Below are 15,026 nucleotides of genomic sequence, written 5' to 3' on the forward strand. Positions count from 1 at the left end.
AAAAGATACCAACCTAAGACGCCTAGGTGGCTCAGTCTGTTAAGTGTCCGACTCTTGGTTTTGGTTCAGGTCATGATCTCATGGTTCCTGAGATGGAGCCCTGGGTCAGCTCCACCCACTCGCAGATAGCATGGAGTCTGTTTGGGATTCTCTTTCTCTCTCTCTCTCTCTCTCTCTCTCTCTGCCCCTCCCCCACAAAAAATAAATAAACTTCAAGAGATACAAACCCTTTTCCAAGAACTATGCACACATGTACCTACATGTGTGTTTTTATCACACTTTCAGGAAGTCTCCAGACCCTAGAAGCCCAGCTTGGGACCATCTAGTCCCATGGCTTCAGTTATATCTAGTCCTATGGCTTCAGTTATGTGCAAGCTTTCAGCATAGAATCTCCAGCCCTGCACTTCTTTCTAAATGCCAGCCTGGAAGCCGCTGGACCTCTCCACTGGGATGTCCCACAGGCCCTTTCAATGCATGGTGTTGATGATTTAATTCATCATTTCTCTCCCCAAACCCTTAAGCCAATTCTTTTCTAGTTTTCTTTATTTTAGTGAATGGTGCCATCATCCACCAGTTCTGGCTCAAGGCAGAAACCTGGCAGTCATCTTGGACTCCTCCTTAACTTACTTCCCATTTCTATTTAGTTGCCAAATCTTGATTATACTACTTAACCAAGGTTTCCAATCTTCCCACTTCTCTACAATCCCATTAGTAGTGAACACTACCCTAGTTAGGACCATTGTCATCTCTTGCTTGAACTCCTGCAAAAGCCCCTACCTGGTCTCCCTGCTTCTGGTTTCCCCATCTACAATTCTCGGCTTCCAAAATATTCTTCATAGAGTTACCAAAAAATAAGTCAAAACAAAATCATATTAAGTCACATTACTCCCCTGCTTAACATTCTCTGATGCTTCCCTACATCATTTATAATAAAAGTCAAACTCCTCTAACTCAACAAAAAAAACTACCCAATTAAGTGGTCAAAGGACTTGTACAGACATCTCTTCAAAGAAGATGTGCAAATGGCCAGTAAGCACATGAAAAGATGCTTAGCATCACTGATCAATAGGGATATGCAGATTACAACTACAATGAGATACCACCTCACGTTCATTAGGTGGCTACTATAACACAAACAACAGCAAACAGAAAACAAGTGTTGGAGAGGCTGTAGGGTAATTGGAACCCTTGTACTCTGTCGGTGAGAATGGGAAATAGTGCAACCACTGTGGAAAACAATATGGTGATTCCTCAAAATTTAAAAATAGAATTGGCATCTGATCCAGCGATTCCACTGTTGGGTGTATACCCAGAAGACCTGAAAGCAGGGTCTTGAAGAGATATTTGTATACCCATGTTCACAACAGCTAGAACATGGACGCAACCCAAGGGTCTCCCAACGGATGAATGCATACGCAACATGTGGTATATACATAAAATTGGAATATCATTTGGCCTTAAAAAAGAAGGAAGTTCTGACACATGTTCCAACATGGGTGAACCTTAAGAACATCATGCTGAGTAAAATAAGCCAATCACGAAACAAACAAATATAGGATGATTCCACTTAGGAGCTTAGAGTCGTCAGTCAGGATCCTAGTGCGGGGGGAATGGAGGGGAGGGGCTTCGTGTTTAGTGGGTATAGAGTTTTAGCTTTGCAAGATGAAAAGAGTTCTGGAGATGGATGGTGGTAGTAATTGCACAATATTACAAATACATTTAATACCATTGAACTGTACACTTAAAGATAATTAAGATGACATGTTATTTGTACTTTACCCGGTAAAAAAAAAAAGGAGGGGGCGCCTGAGTGGGTCAGTCAGTTGAGCATCCGACTTTGGCTCAGGTCATGATCTTGAGGTTTGTCAGTTTGAGCCTCGCGTCAGGCTCTGTGCTGACAGCTCAGAGCCTGGAACCTGCTTTGGATTCTCTCTCTCTCTCTCTCTCTCTCTCTCTCTCTCTCTCTCTCTCTCCGTCTCTCTCTGTCTCTCTCAAAGATAAATAAACATTAAAAAATTTAAAATCAAGAGGAAAAAAACCCCAAACTCCTCACCTACGATGGGTCTACAAAGCCATATGTAATAGGGGCTCTCCTGTCTCCCTGTTTTCTTCTCCACTTTGCTCTTGGCTGCACACCTGATACTTGCCTTCTTTCTGTGCCTTGAGTCCTTTGCATAGCTGTTCCTGGAATATTCCTCTCCGGGTCTCCTGACCACCCAGGTCAGAGCTTCAGTGTTGCCTCCTCAGAGAAGCCTCTCCTGACCCACCTTAGAATGACCGCCCCCCCAGGCCACCCCTCCCTCTCCTTTTTTGTTTCCACTTATGTGATATCCTTACCCCAAAATGTTGTATCCTCTGTGTCATATCAGGAGGCATATGGAGTCCATTTGCCCCATTCCCGGTGATGTTATCTTTGATCATTTGCTTAAGATGGTTCCTGTCAGGTTCCTTCACTATAATATTACTTGTTTATAAGTATCTCATGGACAGATACTAAGAGACTCTCTAAATAGTCTGTTTCTTATCCTACTTTCTCCTATTAATTTTAACGTCTATTGCTGATTCTTGCCTGAAACAGTTACCACTGGGGTATTTGCCAAATGGTAGTTTTCAATTTTGCTCATTCTATATTTATTGGTTGGAATTCCATGAGGAAGTCCTTTCCCTTCACCCTCATTAATTTTTTTCTTCATTCATTCAAGTATTTATATCCATATGGACTCACAGATTCTTATTTAATCCTATAGCTTCTTATTTTATCCTATAGCTTCTTATTCTAAAGGTTATAATCCTTTATGATCGTTATTTATTTTGTCTATCAGATTGTCCCAGATTTGGCATGGGAGCCCATTCAAGTTGCCTCCTGTGTCTACTGATATGGGTCTACATGTCCCCATTATTATTTGAACCCTTCCTTACCTTCTGGCACCACAAGGTGTTAGAGGCTCATCTTGTAATTTCCTTGCCACAGCCGTGAAGATATGGCTGTTCCCCAAGAAGTCTTGGGGACTTTCATTACAGAATGGCAGTAGACACCAAGACCTGGGTGCTGGGTGAGGTCACTGATGTTGGGCATTAGGACCTTCAGGCCCTCTCAGTGGATGGTCAGGAAATGTATGTACATACACATAGATACCAAAAGCTATTTTGACAAATCTGTCTGTAATTTTGAAAACTATGAGTTCACAATGATGGCTCTACTTCCAGCCCAACACCACAGTGTTTATTCTAGCTGACCCCCTTTCCATATTTTTAACTCATTTTTATGACAGAAATCTGGCTTTTATTAGTATAATTTTCTTTTTTTCCTTTTTTTAAATAATTTTTTAAATTTATTTATTTTTGAGAGAGAGAGAGAGAGAGAGCATGAGTGCGGGAAGCAGAGAGAAAGGGAGAGAGAGATCCCAAGCAGGCTCCGTACTGTCAGCCCAGAGCCTGATGCAGGGCTTGAACTCATGAGCCATGAGATCACGACCTGTGCTGAAACCAACAGTCGATGCTTAACCAACTGAGCCACCCAGGTGCCCCAGTCAGTATAATTTTCTTATCTGCTTAGTGCAGATACGAAAAAGAAACCTACTACTTAGGGTACAATATTGCACAAGTTTTTTCTTTAGTCTCAGGGTATTTGGTCTAAATACTTTTTTCTAAAGTTGCTTATTTGAGTTGTCCCCGTGTCCTCAGGGTTATTATTCATTTGTAGTACACTTGGGGTCATTTGTTCCTGTTTATATTTCACTTCGGGTCATCTCCACCCCTCCTCTTCCCCAATTGCTTGTTGATTAAAAAATGTTTTCAATAGTAATGATTCTAAAAGTCAGAACCATACAGCCATGTCCCTAGAAGCGTCACTTCCCCGTGCCTTCCACCCGTCCCACTCTCCCACCTTCACACCCCGTGACCAGCCAGGTAACCAACCTCAGTTAGTTTCTGCTCTATCCCTACTGTATTTCTTTTCACACGTTTCCCTTCTTTACATGACAGGAAGCCTACTATAGATTGCTTTTGCACTTGGCTTTTTATACTTAACAGTTTCTTGGAAATTGCTAGGAGACCTTGTGAGCTATTATGTTATGGTGCTGCTTACTCACCTACAGTTCCGTTTCATCAAGTTCACCATCAGCATTTGTGAAGTTGTTGAATAGTCTTGCCTCTTGTGCATGAAAAACAGCGTGGACTATTTGGGGGAAGTGAGAGGTGGACATCTGGCCAATACAAGGCTCTGAGGAGGGGAGGTGATGGGATTATGCTCATCAGTGTGGGCCTGGGCCACCTGCCCGAGCCCTAGGCCCAGGTGGGTCAGCACTTAGGCCAGTGGGTACCCTCAAAAATTATTAGGGACTAAGACAGCAGAGAAGGGTTATGGGAGGCAACCACAGTAGTCGAAAACTCGAATTCTTCCATTCATTTACTTATCTGTGCAGGGTATCATCTCTCTGTTGTGGGGCTGAAAGGAACAGAGAAGACAGGAGAGAATGGAGAGACAGGCAGAGGCCAGATGAGGGCGAGGGCCCTGGCTTGCTACACTTGGGAGCTGATACCCGCAGACCGGACTGGGACAGGGCCAGGGTGAGAAGGCAGGGAGATCAGCAAAGGTGTGGGCATGGCTGAACAGAGGCAGTGCCAGAGGGGACTGTCGGGAGGGTGACATCTGGATATGGAGGGACACCAGAAAGTGTCAATGATGCCTCCCAGGCTTCTTGCTTGGTGACCAACAGAGAGAACGAAGGCAGAGGAGCTGGTTTGAGGGAAGCTGAGGGTCTGCAGTGGTAGGCCGTGGGTGTCCTCAGCAGGGAGTGGTGCTTTAAGCTGTCTGTGGCTGTGCCTGGAACACCAAAAAATAAGATTCAAAAGTGGGAGTGGCCTGATGGTAAGTGAAAGAAGCCAGGCCCCAAGGGCTACCTGCTGTATGATTTCATTTCCATTACCTTCCTGAAAAGGCAAAACCATAGAGACAGCAAGTGGATCAGGGGTTGTGGGGGCTGGGACCGACTACAAGAGGGCATGAGGGAAACTTAAGGGGGGCTGGCAGCATTCTTTCTCCATTATACCATGACTGTACATGTTTACTAAAACTCATTGAACTGTCACCCAAAAAGGTTGAGTTTTACTGTATGTAAATTACACCTTAGTAGGTGACTTCTTAAAAAATGGAAGGAGGGGGGCGCCTGGGTGGCTCAGTCGGTTAAGCGTCCGACTTCGGCTCAGGTCGTGATCTCGCGGTCCGTGAGTTTGAGCCCCGCGTCGGGCTCTGTGCTGACAGCTCAGAGCCTGGAGCCTGTTTCAGATTCTGTGTCTCCCTCTCTCTGACCCTCCCCTGTTCATGCTCTCTCTCTGTCTCAAAAGTAAATAAACGTTAAAAAAAAAATTAATTTCTTTAAAAAAAAAAAAAAATGGAAGGAGGGTAACCTGGGTGGCTCAGTCAGTTAAGGGTCCGGCTGTTGATATCAGCTCAGGTTCATGATCTCACAGCTCAGAGCAGAGCCTGCTTAAGATTCTCTCCCTCTCTGTCCCTCCATCCCTCTCCTGTTTGTACGTGTCCTCTCTCAAACAATAAAAAAAAATTAAAAATAGAAGGAAGCCCAGGGGACACTGATGGCTGTGAAGCCGTGAGGAGAGAGCCCAGAGGAGAATGAGGGGAGTCCTGAGACTGTTTAGAATAGAGACCTTGAGTGTCAGATACCAAAGGGGTCAAGTTAAGGTAAGACCCAGGTTTCCAGCAGATGTAACAACCAGGAGGCCACTGATGACCTCACTGGAAAGATTTATTTTTCCCCCAATGTAGGGTCCCTGTCTTTCCCCTGTAGGGTCCCCGTTCTCCCCATGTAGGATCGCCATCCTTCCCCTGTAGGGTCCCCATTCTCCCCACGTAAGGTCTCCATCTTCCCCCTTAACAATTGTTAAGATTTCAAGATAGTGACAGTGAAGCACTAAACCAGTCCCAGGCCACTCCAAAGTATGTATCACACACCCATGAAGCTGGCCCTGCTGCCACCTGAAAGTCAGGGCCCCGAAGAAGTCGCAGCTGCTTCAGGATCTGTCTGGAGAAGCCAGCAGGGTCTCTATGGAGAACAGGCTCACAGGCTTGGCGGGAAGCAGAAATTGCCTTGGCGCTGCCACCTGCTGGCCATGTCATGCCACTGCACCTCCCTTCCGAGAACAGGACCTTGGATAGAGTGAGAAACTCAGCTCCGTAAGGACCAAGTGACCAAGGCTGCCCCTCCTTCACTGAAGAGAAACAGTCCCCTGGGGCATTCTGCTGATGTCACACCAGCCACAGCACCCCAATGATGATGGCAGCACCTCACTGTCACGTTTAAACTTCTCTGTTCTTACAACCCCACAAAAGAGAGATGATACCCTGCACAGATGAGTAAATGAAAGGAAGAATTCGAGTTTTTGACTACTGTGTTTGCCTCCCATAACCCTTCTCTGTTGTCTTAGTCCCTAATAATTTTTGAGGGTACCCACTGGCCTAAGTGCTGACTCACTTGGGCCTGGGGCTCGGGCAGGTGGCCCAGGCCCACACTGACCAGCATAATCCCATTACTGGGCCACAGGGTGGGCCTCTAACCCAAGGCCAGTGGAGACGACTTTTTTTTAGCTGGGGCTGCTGGAAAAAATGTTTTTTAGCTCCCTCTAGACTCTAGGATGTATAGACATGAGGTTCTTTTTTTGACCGCAGCAAAAGACACTGACACCGTGATGAAAGCTAGTCTAAGCATGAAGCTGACACAGAACAGTGGGGAAAGAAAGATGAAAAAAAACTGGTACAGGACATCTTTGAGCTGCCGGATCAAGCCAGCCCTGAAGTGCTATGAGACGGGGCACCCAGAACCTTGTGGTGCTGAGAGCCAATGAACCCCTTGGGTATTTAAACAGTTTGAGCAGCTGCTTACAATGAAAGGTATCTAATCTTTCATCTGCATGTCTAGCCCCATCTGCTCTAGCTTTTCTTCCCATCCTCTTGATCGTGAGTCTTCAAGCCCCTCAGTCTCCCTTGAGTCCTCAGCATGGCACCAGCCCTCTCTCTCCAGGCTTTTGCACATTCCGTTGTGCCTGCCCAGGGCACTCTCCCCTTGCCCACCAGGCTGACAGATCCCACAGACCCTTATGGTCTCAGCCTAGATGACATCTCCTCATCGAGGCTCTTCCTGACTGCAGTTCCCTCCAGAAACATTTGCTGAGCTCCTGCTCTGCCAGACAGCAGGCTAGGGCCCCACACCCCATGGGGGCTCTGGAGATGCCGGTGATCTCAGGGGAGGCAACCTGAGTCAAAGACTCACACTCATGTCCTCAGACAGCAGAACGTGGCTGGGTGAATCTGGAGATTTCAGAGAAAACCGGCAGGGCTGGAAAGCAGAGTCAGGGAGCTGGGAATAGATCTTACTCTCACGGGAGTGCCGACATGGTGAGGAGGGTTAGGATTCTAGATCTATTGTGAAAGCGGTCAGCTGGCCTTCCATGTCTGCCAAGCTACCTTCCGATTTAGCTTCCGTTGTCAATTTATGAATAATACAGTCCTGGTACAGTGAGGGCTGTATTTCTCCTTGAAGGTTCATATACATACATTTTTAATTTTTAAAAAAAATTTTTTTTAACGTTTATTTATTTTTGAGACAGGGAGAGACAGAGCATGAACGGGGGAGGGTCAGAGAGAGAGGGAGACACAGAATCTGAAACAGGCTCCAGGCTCTGAGCTGTCAGCACAGAGCCCGACGCGGGGCTCGAACTCACGGACCGTGAGATCACGACCTGAGCCGGAGTCGGACGCTTAACCGACTGAACCACCCGGGCGCCCCTAATTTTTTAACATTTATTTATTTTTGAGAGACAGAGAGAGACAGAGTGCAAGCAGGGGAGGGGCAGAGGGAGAAGGAGACACAGAATCCCCAAACGGGCTCCAGCCTCTGAGCTGTCGGCACAGAGCCCAATGCGGGGCTCCAACCCATGAACTGTGAGAACCTGACCTGAGCTGAGCTGGGCACTCAACCAACTGAGCCACCCAAAGGCGCCCCGAAGGAATTTTTTCATCATGATATAATTCACATACCATAATATTCCCCCTTTTATAGTATACAATTCACTGTTTGTTTTTTGTATATTCACAGCACAGCTATCCAATTGTAGGACATTTTCATGACCTCAAAAAGAGACTCCATACTCAGTTACTCCCCATTTCCTCCTTCCCCTAGTCCTTGGAAACCACTAATCCCCTTTCTGTCTCTAAAGATTTGCTGATTTTGGATATTTCATATAAATGGAATCATGAAATATGTGTGGTATTTTGCATCAGGGTTCTTTGACTTACCATAATGTTTTCAAAGGTCACCCATATTGTAGCATAGTACTTTTTCTTTTTTTTCAGTAATCTCTATTTCCAACATGGAGCTTGAACTCATGACCCAGAGATCAAGAGTCACATGCTCTTCTGACTGAGCCAGCCAGGCGCCCCACTTCATTTCTTTTTATCACTGAAAAATATTCTGTTATATGGATATTTTGTGTATCCATTCATTAGTTGTTAGACATTTAGGTTATTTTACTTTTTGTCTGTGATAAATAATGCTCCTGTGAATGTTCATGTACAAGTTTTTGCATGGACATAGTTTGCATTTCTCTTGGCCATATATACCTAGAAGTGGATTTGCTGTGTTATATGGTAACTCTATGTTTAGCCACTTGAGGAGCCGCCAGACTATTTTCCAAAGCAACTGCACTATTTGACATTCCCCTCAGCAGTGTTTGAGGGCTCCAGTTTCTCCGTATCCTCATCAACACTTGTTAGGATCTGACTTTTTTTTAATTTTTTTTTTAATGTTTATTCAGTATTGAGAGATAGAGACAGAACATGAGCAGGGGAGGGGCAGAGAGAGGGGGAGACACAGAATCCGAAGCAGGCTCCAGGCTCTGAGCTGTCGGCACAGAGCCCGACGTGGGGCTCGAACTCACAAACCATGAGATCATGACCTGAGCCGAAGTCAGACGCCCAACCGACTGAGCCACCCAGGCACCGCAGGATCTGACTTTTTGATTGTAGCTGTCCTAGTGGGTATGAAGATGTATCTCATCGTGGTTTCAATTTGTGTTTCCCTGGTGGTTAATGATGTTGAGCATCTTTTCATGTGCTCATTCACTATTTGTATATCTTTGGAGAAATGTCTATTCAAATCCTTTACCTTCTGCACCCCCCCCCCATCCTTTGCCATTTTTTTAAAGATTTTATTTCATTTTTTTAATTTTTAAAAAATGTTTATTTATTTTTGAGAGAGGCAGAGACAGAGTGCAAGTGAGGGAGGGACAGAGAGAGAGAGAGAGAGAGAGAGAGAGAGAGAGAATCCCAAGCAGACTCCATCCTGTCAGTGTAGAACTCACAGAACCTGACTTGGGGCTTGATCTCACGAACCATGAGATCATGACCTGAGCCAAAATCAAGAGTCAGACGCTTAACTGCCTGAGTCACCCAAGCACTCTGCCTTTGCCATTTTTGTTGTTATCATTAAATTGCAGGAATTCTTTATACATTCTGGATATTAACCCTGATCAGATACATGATTAGCAAATATTTTCTCCCATTGTGTGGATTGTCTTCAACTTTCTTGATCATGTCCTTTGCAACACAAGAGTTGTGTGGCAGTGGTTTGTATTCTTTTTTTTTTTTTTTTCTTCCCCTGAAGTCCAGTGTATCCACTTCTTCTTTCGTTGCTTATGCTTTTGGTGTTCTATCTAGGAAACCATCGCTTCCTCTAAGATCAGGAAGACACACACCTATGTTTTCTTCTAAAAGTTTGGCATTTTAGCTCATTTAGGTCATTGATCCATTCTGAGTTAATTTTTATAAACGGTGTGAGACAGGGGTCCAGTCTCATTCTTTTGCATGTGGTTATCCAGCCATCCCTGCACCATTTGTCGAAGAGATTATTTCTCTGCTGAGTTGTCTTGGCACCTTTGTCAAGATCAATTGACCATAAATGTATGGGTTTATTTCTGGACTTTCCAATCTATTCCGTTGATCTATATGTCTATCTTTAAAAATGTTTTTTAATGTTTATTTATTTTTGAGAGAGAGAGAGAGAGCATGAGTGGGGGAGGAGCAGAGAGAGAGGGAGACCCAGAATCCGAAGCAGGCTCCAGGCTCTGAGCTGCCAGCACAGAGCCCGACACGGGGCTCAAACTCAACAGACCACAAGATCATGACCTGAGCAAAAGTCAGACACTCAACCGACTGAGCCACCCAGGCACCCCTGATCTATATGTCGATCTTGATGTCAGTACCACACAGCCTTGGTTACCACAGCTTTGGGGTAAGTTTTGAGGTCAAAGAGTGTGTCCTCCAACTTTGTTTTTTTCCAAAACTTTTGTGGCTATTCTGGGTCTCTTGCATGTTCACATGTGTTTTGGGATCAGCTTATCAATTTCTGCAAAAATCGTTGGAATTTTTACTGGGATTGTATTGAATCTGTATATCAATTTGGGAAGTATTGCCATCTTAATGAAATTAAGTCTTCTAATCCATGAACCCAGGATTTCCTTTAATGGTGCTTTGTGGTTTTCAGTGTACAATCTTTTGTTAAACTTACTCCTAAGTGTTTTATTTTCTTTGATTCCAGCATAAACAGAATTGATTTCTTAATCCCATTTTTTTAAACGTTTTTTTTCAATGTTTATTTATTTTTGAGACAGAGAGAGAGAGAGAGAGAGAGAGAGAGAGAGAGAGAAAGAGAGAGCACAAGCGGGGGAGGGGCAAAGAGAAAGGGAGACACAGAATCTGAAGCAGGCTCCAGGCTCTGAGCTGTTAGCACAGAACCCGACGCGGGTCTTGAACCCACGAACTGTGAGACTGTGACCTGAGCTGAAGTCAGACACTTAACCCCCTGAGCCACCCAGGCGCCCCTAATCCCATTTTTGATTGTTTATTGCTATTTTATAGAAATAAAATTGATTTTTGCCCACTGATCTTATACAGTCTTGCTGAACTTTTCATTATCTCTAACAGGTTTTTTTTTGGGGGGGGGGGAATCCTGGTGGATTTCCTACATATAAGATAATCTCATCTGCAAGTAGAGATAGTTTTACTTCTTCCTTTTCAAACCAGATGCCTTCCCCACCCCCATTACCCTGGATAGAACCTCCAATCCAATGTTGAACAGAAGTGGTAAGAGTAGACATCTTTGTCTCGTTTCTGATCTTAAGGGGAAAAGCTTTCAGTCGTTCACCATCAAGTGTGTTAGCCATTTTGTCGATGCCCTTTAGCAGATTGGGGAAGTACCCTTCTATTTCTTTGTTGAGTGCTTTTATCATGAAAGAGTGTTGGATTTTGTAAAATGCATTTTCTGCATCTGTTGAGATGCGTATATGGTTTTTGTTCTTTATGGTTGACACTTTTTAAAAAGCAGTTGCCTGTGCAGGGTAGAGGAATAGGAACAAGGAAAATGGGAGACGGGAGGGCAAGAGACACTTTCTACTGTCTATCCTTTTATATTGTCTGGTTTCTTGAATGTATTTCTTATCAAAAACTTAAATTATCTTTTTAAAAATCATGGTAAAATAAACATAAAATAGAATTTACCATTTTAACATTAAGTTACAGTTCAGGGGCGCCTGGGGGATCAGTCCATTGAGCGTCCGACTTCCACTCAGGCCATGATCTCCTGGTCTGTGAGTCTGAGCCCCACATCGGGGTCTGTGCCTTCAGCAGCTGAGCCCGCTTGGATCCTCTCTCTTTCTCTCTCTCAAAAATGAATAAACGCTTAAAAAAAAAGCAAAGTCTTAAAAAAAAGTTCAGCTGCGTTAAGTATATTCACATCGTTGTACAACCAAGCTCCAGAACTTTTTCTTTTTTTTTCTGTTTTTTTCCAAAGATTTTATTTTATTTTATTTTTTATTTATTTTTATTTTTTTCTGATGTTTATTTATTTTTGGGAGAGAGACAGAGCATGAGCAGGTGAGGGGCGGAGAGAGAGAGAGGGAGACAGAATCTGAAGCAGTCTCCAGGCTCTGAGCTGTTAGCACAGAGCCCGACGCAGGGCTCGAGCTCACGATCCGTGAGATCATGACCTGAGCCGAAGTTGAGTGCTCAACCAACCGAGCCACCCAGGCGCCCCATCAAAGATTTTATTTTTTAGTAATCTCTACACCCAACATGGGGCTTGGACTTAAAACCCTGAGATTGAGAGTCACATGCTCCACTGACCGAGCCAGCCAGGCCCCCCTGGAACTCTTTTTATCTTGCAACACTGAAACTCCGCACTCATTAAACAATAACCCTTCATTCCCTCTGCCCCCCAGCCTCTGGAAACTACCATCCTGTTTTCTGTTTCTGTGATTTTACTCTGGCTGGCTCGTGTAAGTGAAAGCATACTGTCTTTGTGACTCTCGTATTTCACTTACCATAATGTCTCCGAGGCTCATCATGGTGTAGCATGTGTCAGAATTTCCTTTCTTCTTCAAGCCTCAGTAATTTTCCATCGTGTGAATGGGTATGTACACGTCTACAAAATGTGGCGCATGTATATATTTTTTTGTCTTTTGTTTGTTTACCCACATTTTATTTATCTATTCACTTACTGATGCACATTTGTGACCTTTTGGCTGTTGTGAATAATAGCCAGACGTGGCTATTGAATATGAGTGTGCAAATGTCTCCGAGGCCCTGCTTTCAATTCTTTTGGATATATACACAGAAGTGGGATCGCCGGCTCAAATGGTAATTCCATCTTCAAGTTTTTGAGGAGTCTCACGCTGGTGTCCATAGCAGCGGCAACATTTCACATTTCCACCAACAGTGTACAAGGGGTCCACCTTCGCCACATCCTCACTAGCACTTTTTGTTTTTTAAGTGTGAGGGATAAATTATCTTTTTAAAGTTCAGGTTTCTGAACCTACAAAGCTAAGGTCCAGACCCTCGTCTATTTACAAGCTCACCTTCTTTCAGTCCTTTGCACAGGGCACAGTGCCCTAGACCTGGGAGGACAACCGGAGGACTGGGCGGGAACAGAGGCTGAGGCCAGGTGGGGGCTGGAGATTCGGGAAAGACAGTACCTGTTTGGGAAGGGTGCCCCAGGTCCGATGAGGTGGCCGTGGGCTGGGGTTAGGCTGTGGGACCTGGAGGCAGCTGCCTTATTCTCTGGAGTTCCTGGGATCTCCACAGTCTCCTGGAATACCTGTTGGAATTCTGGGGATCTTCATCAATAATCCTGAAGTTCCTCTGGTGGCTCTAAGGCACATGGGCATCGTCCATGGAATCAGCAGTTATTGAGCACCAATAAAAGGATGAATCCTGGGGCGCCTGGGTGGCTCAGTCGGTTGAGTGTCCGACTTCAGCTCAGGTCACGATCTCGCGGTCAGTGAGTTCGAGCCCCGCGTCGGGCTCTGGGCTGATGGCTCAGAGCCTGGAGCCTGCTTCCGATTCTGTGTCTCCCTCTCTCTCTGCCCCTCCCCCGTTCATGCTCTGTCTCTCTCTGTCTCAAAAATAAATAAACGTTAAAAAAAAAAATTAAAAAAAAAAGGATGAATCCTTTTAGGATGAATTCTACGTAGCCTCAAAAACTCATTGCTGAGTGGAGGGACAGAAATGCAAGCATACTCACCCATATGTGTTGTGACAGCTGGGGTTTTGGGGGCAAAGAGGAGCCCTCATCTCAGTCTAGGGGTAACAGGAGGACTCTTGGAAGAAATGGTCGAATCCTGAGAGCTGACCAGGAGGCTGGACATGGGGCAGGTCATTTCAGGTGGGGGAGGGGCACAGGAGAAGGTGCTAATGGGACAGAGACCAGAGGGCCCACTAAGAAAAGGACAGTAGTCCAGTTGGCTGAATCCTGGAGGCCATAGCAAGGCACAGGACCAGGACTAGGTTGAAACAAGTGAGGGAGTTGGGTGCAAAATTTAAGGCCGAAACCTCAGTAATCAATATGATATTTTTATTTTGTATTTTAAAGAGAGAGAGAATGTGAGCAGGGGAGGGGGCAGAGGGAGAGAGAGAGAATCTTAAGCAGGCTCCATTCTCAGTGAAGAGCCGGATGCGGGGCTCGATCCCACAACCCTGGGAACATGATGTGAGCCGAAATCAAGAGTTGGATGCTTAAAAACAAAAAAAAAGAGTTGGACGCTTAACTGACTGAGCCACCCAGGCACCTCCAATATGATATTGTAATGCAAGACTTAAAAACCAAAATTAGGGGCACCCGGGTGTCTCAGTCGGTTAAGCATCCGACTTCGGTTCAGGTCATGATCTCATAGTCCATGGGTTTCAGCCCCGCGTCGGGCTCTGTGCTGACAGCTCAGAGCCTGGAGCCTGTTTTCGATTCTGTGTCTCCCTCACTCTCTGTCCCTCTCCCGCTCATGCAGTGTCTCATTTTCTCTCAAAAATAAATAAACATTTAAAAAACTAATAATAAAATAAAAATAAATAAAATAAAAACCAAAATTAGGGGTGCCTGGGTGGTCAGTCAGTTCAGCATCCGACTTTGGCTCAGGTCATGATCTCACAGTTGGTGAGTTTGAGCCCCCGCATTGGGCTTGCTGCTGTCACCCTGTCAGCAGCACAGCCCGCTTCAGATCCACTGTCCCCTTCCCTGCCCCTCCCCCACGCGCGCTCGCTCACGCTCTCTCTCTCTCTCTCTCTCTCTCTCTCTCAAAAAAAAAACCCTAAATAAAACATTTAAAAGTTTTATGTAAATAAATAAGTAAATAAATAAGAACCAAAATTAGGGGCGCCTGGGTGGCTCAGTCAGTTGAGAGTCCCACTCTTGATTTTGGCTCAGGTCATGTCTCACGGGGTCATGTGTTTGAGCCCTGTGTCCAGCTCTGTGCTAACAGTGCAGAGCCTGCTTGTGGTCCTCTGTCTCCCTCTCTCACTGCCCTCCCCTGCTTGCGCTCTCTCTTTCTCAAAAATAAATAAATAAACGCTTTTAAAAAATAAAAATAAAAACCAAAATTAATGCAAGAAAATACATGATGAACAAAACGTTAAATTTTAAGTAAAGACAGGATCAGTAACAGTGGTTACACCAGTTACAGTGGAGCCT

The sequence above is a fragment of the Panthera onca genome, chromosome C1 (genome assembly GCF_046562875.1).
Source record: "Panthera onca isolate mPanOnc1 chromosome C1, mPanOnc1 haplotype 2, whole genome shotgun sequence".
In the NCBI taxonomy this organism is placed as follows: domain Eukaryota; kingdom Metazoa; phylum Chordata; class Mammalia; order Carnivora; family Felidae; genus Panthera; species Panthera onca.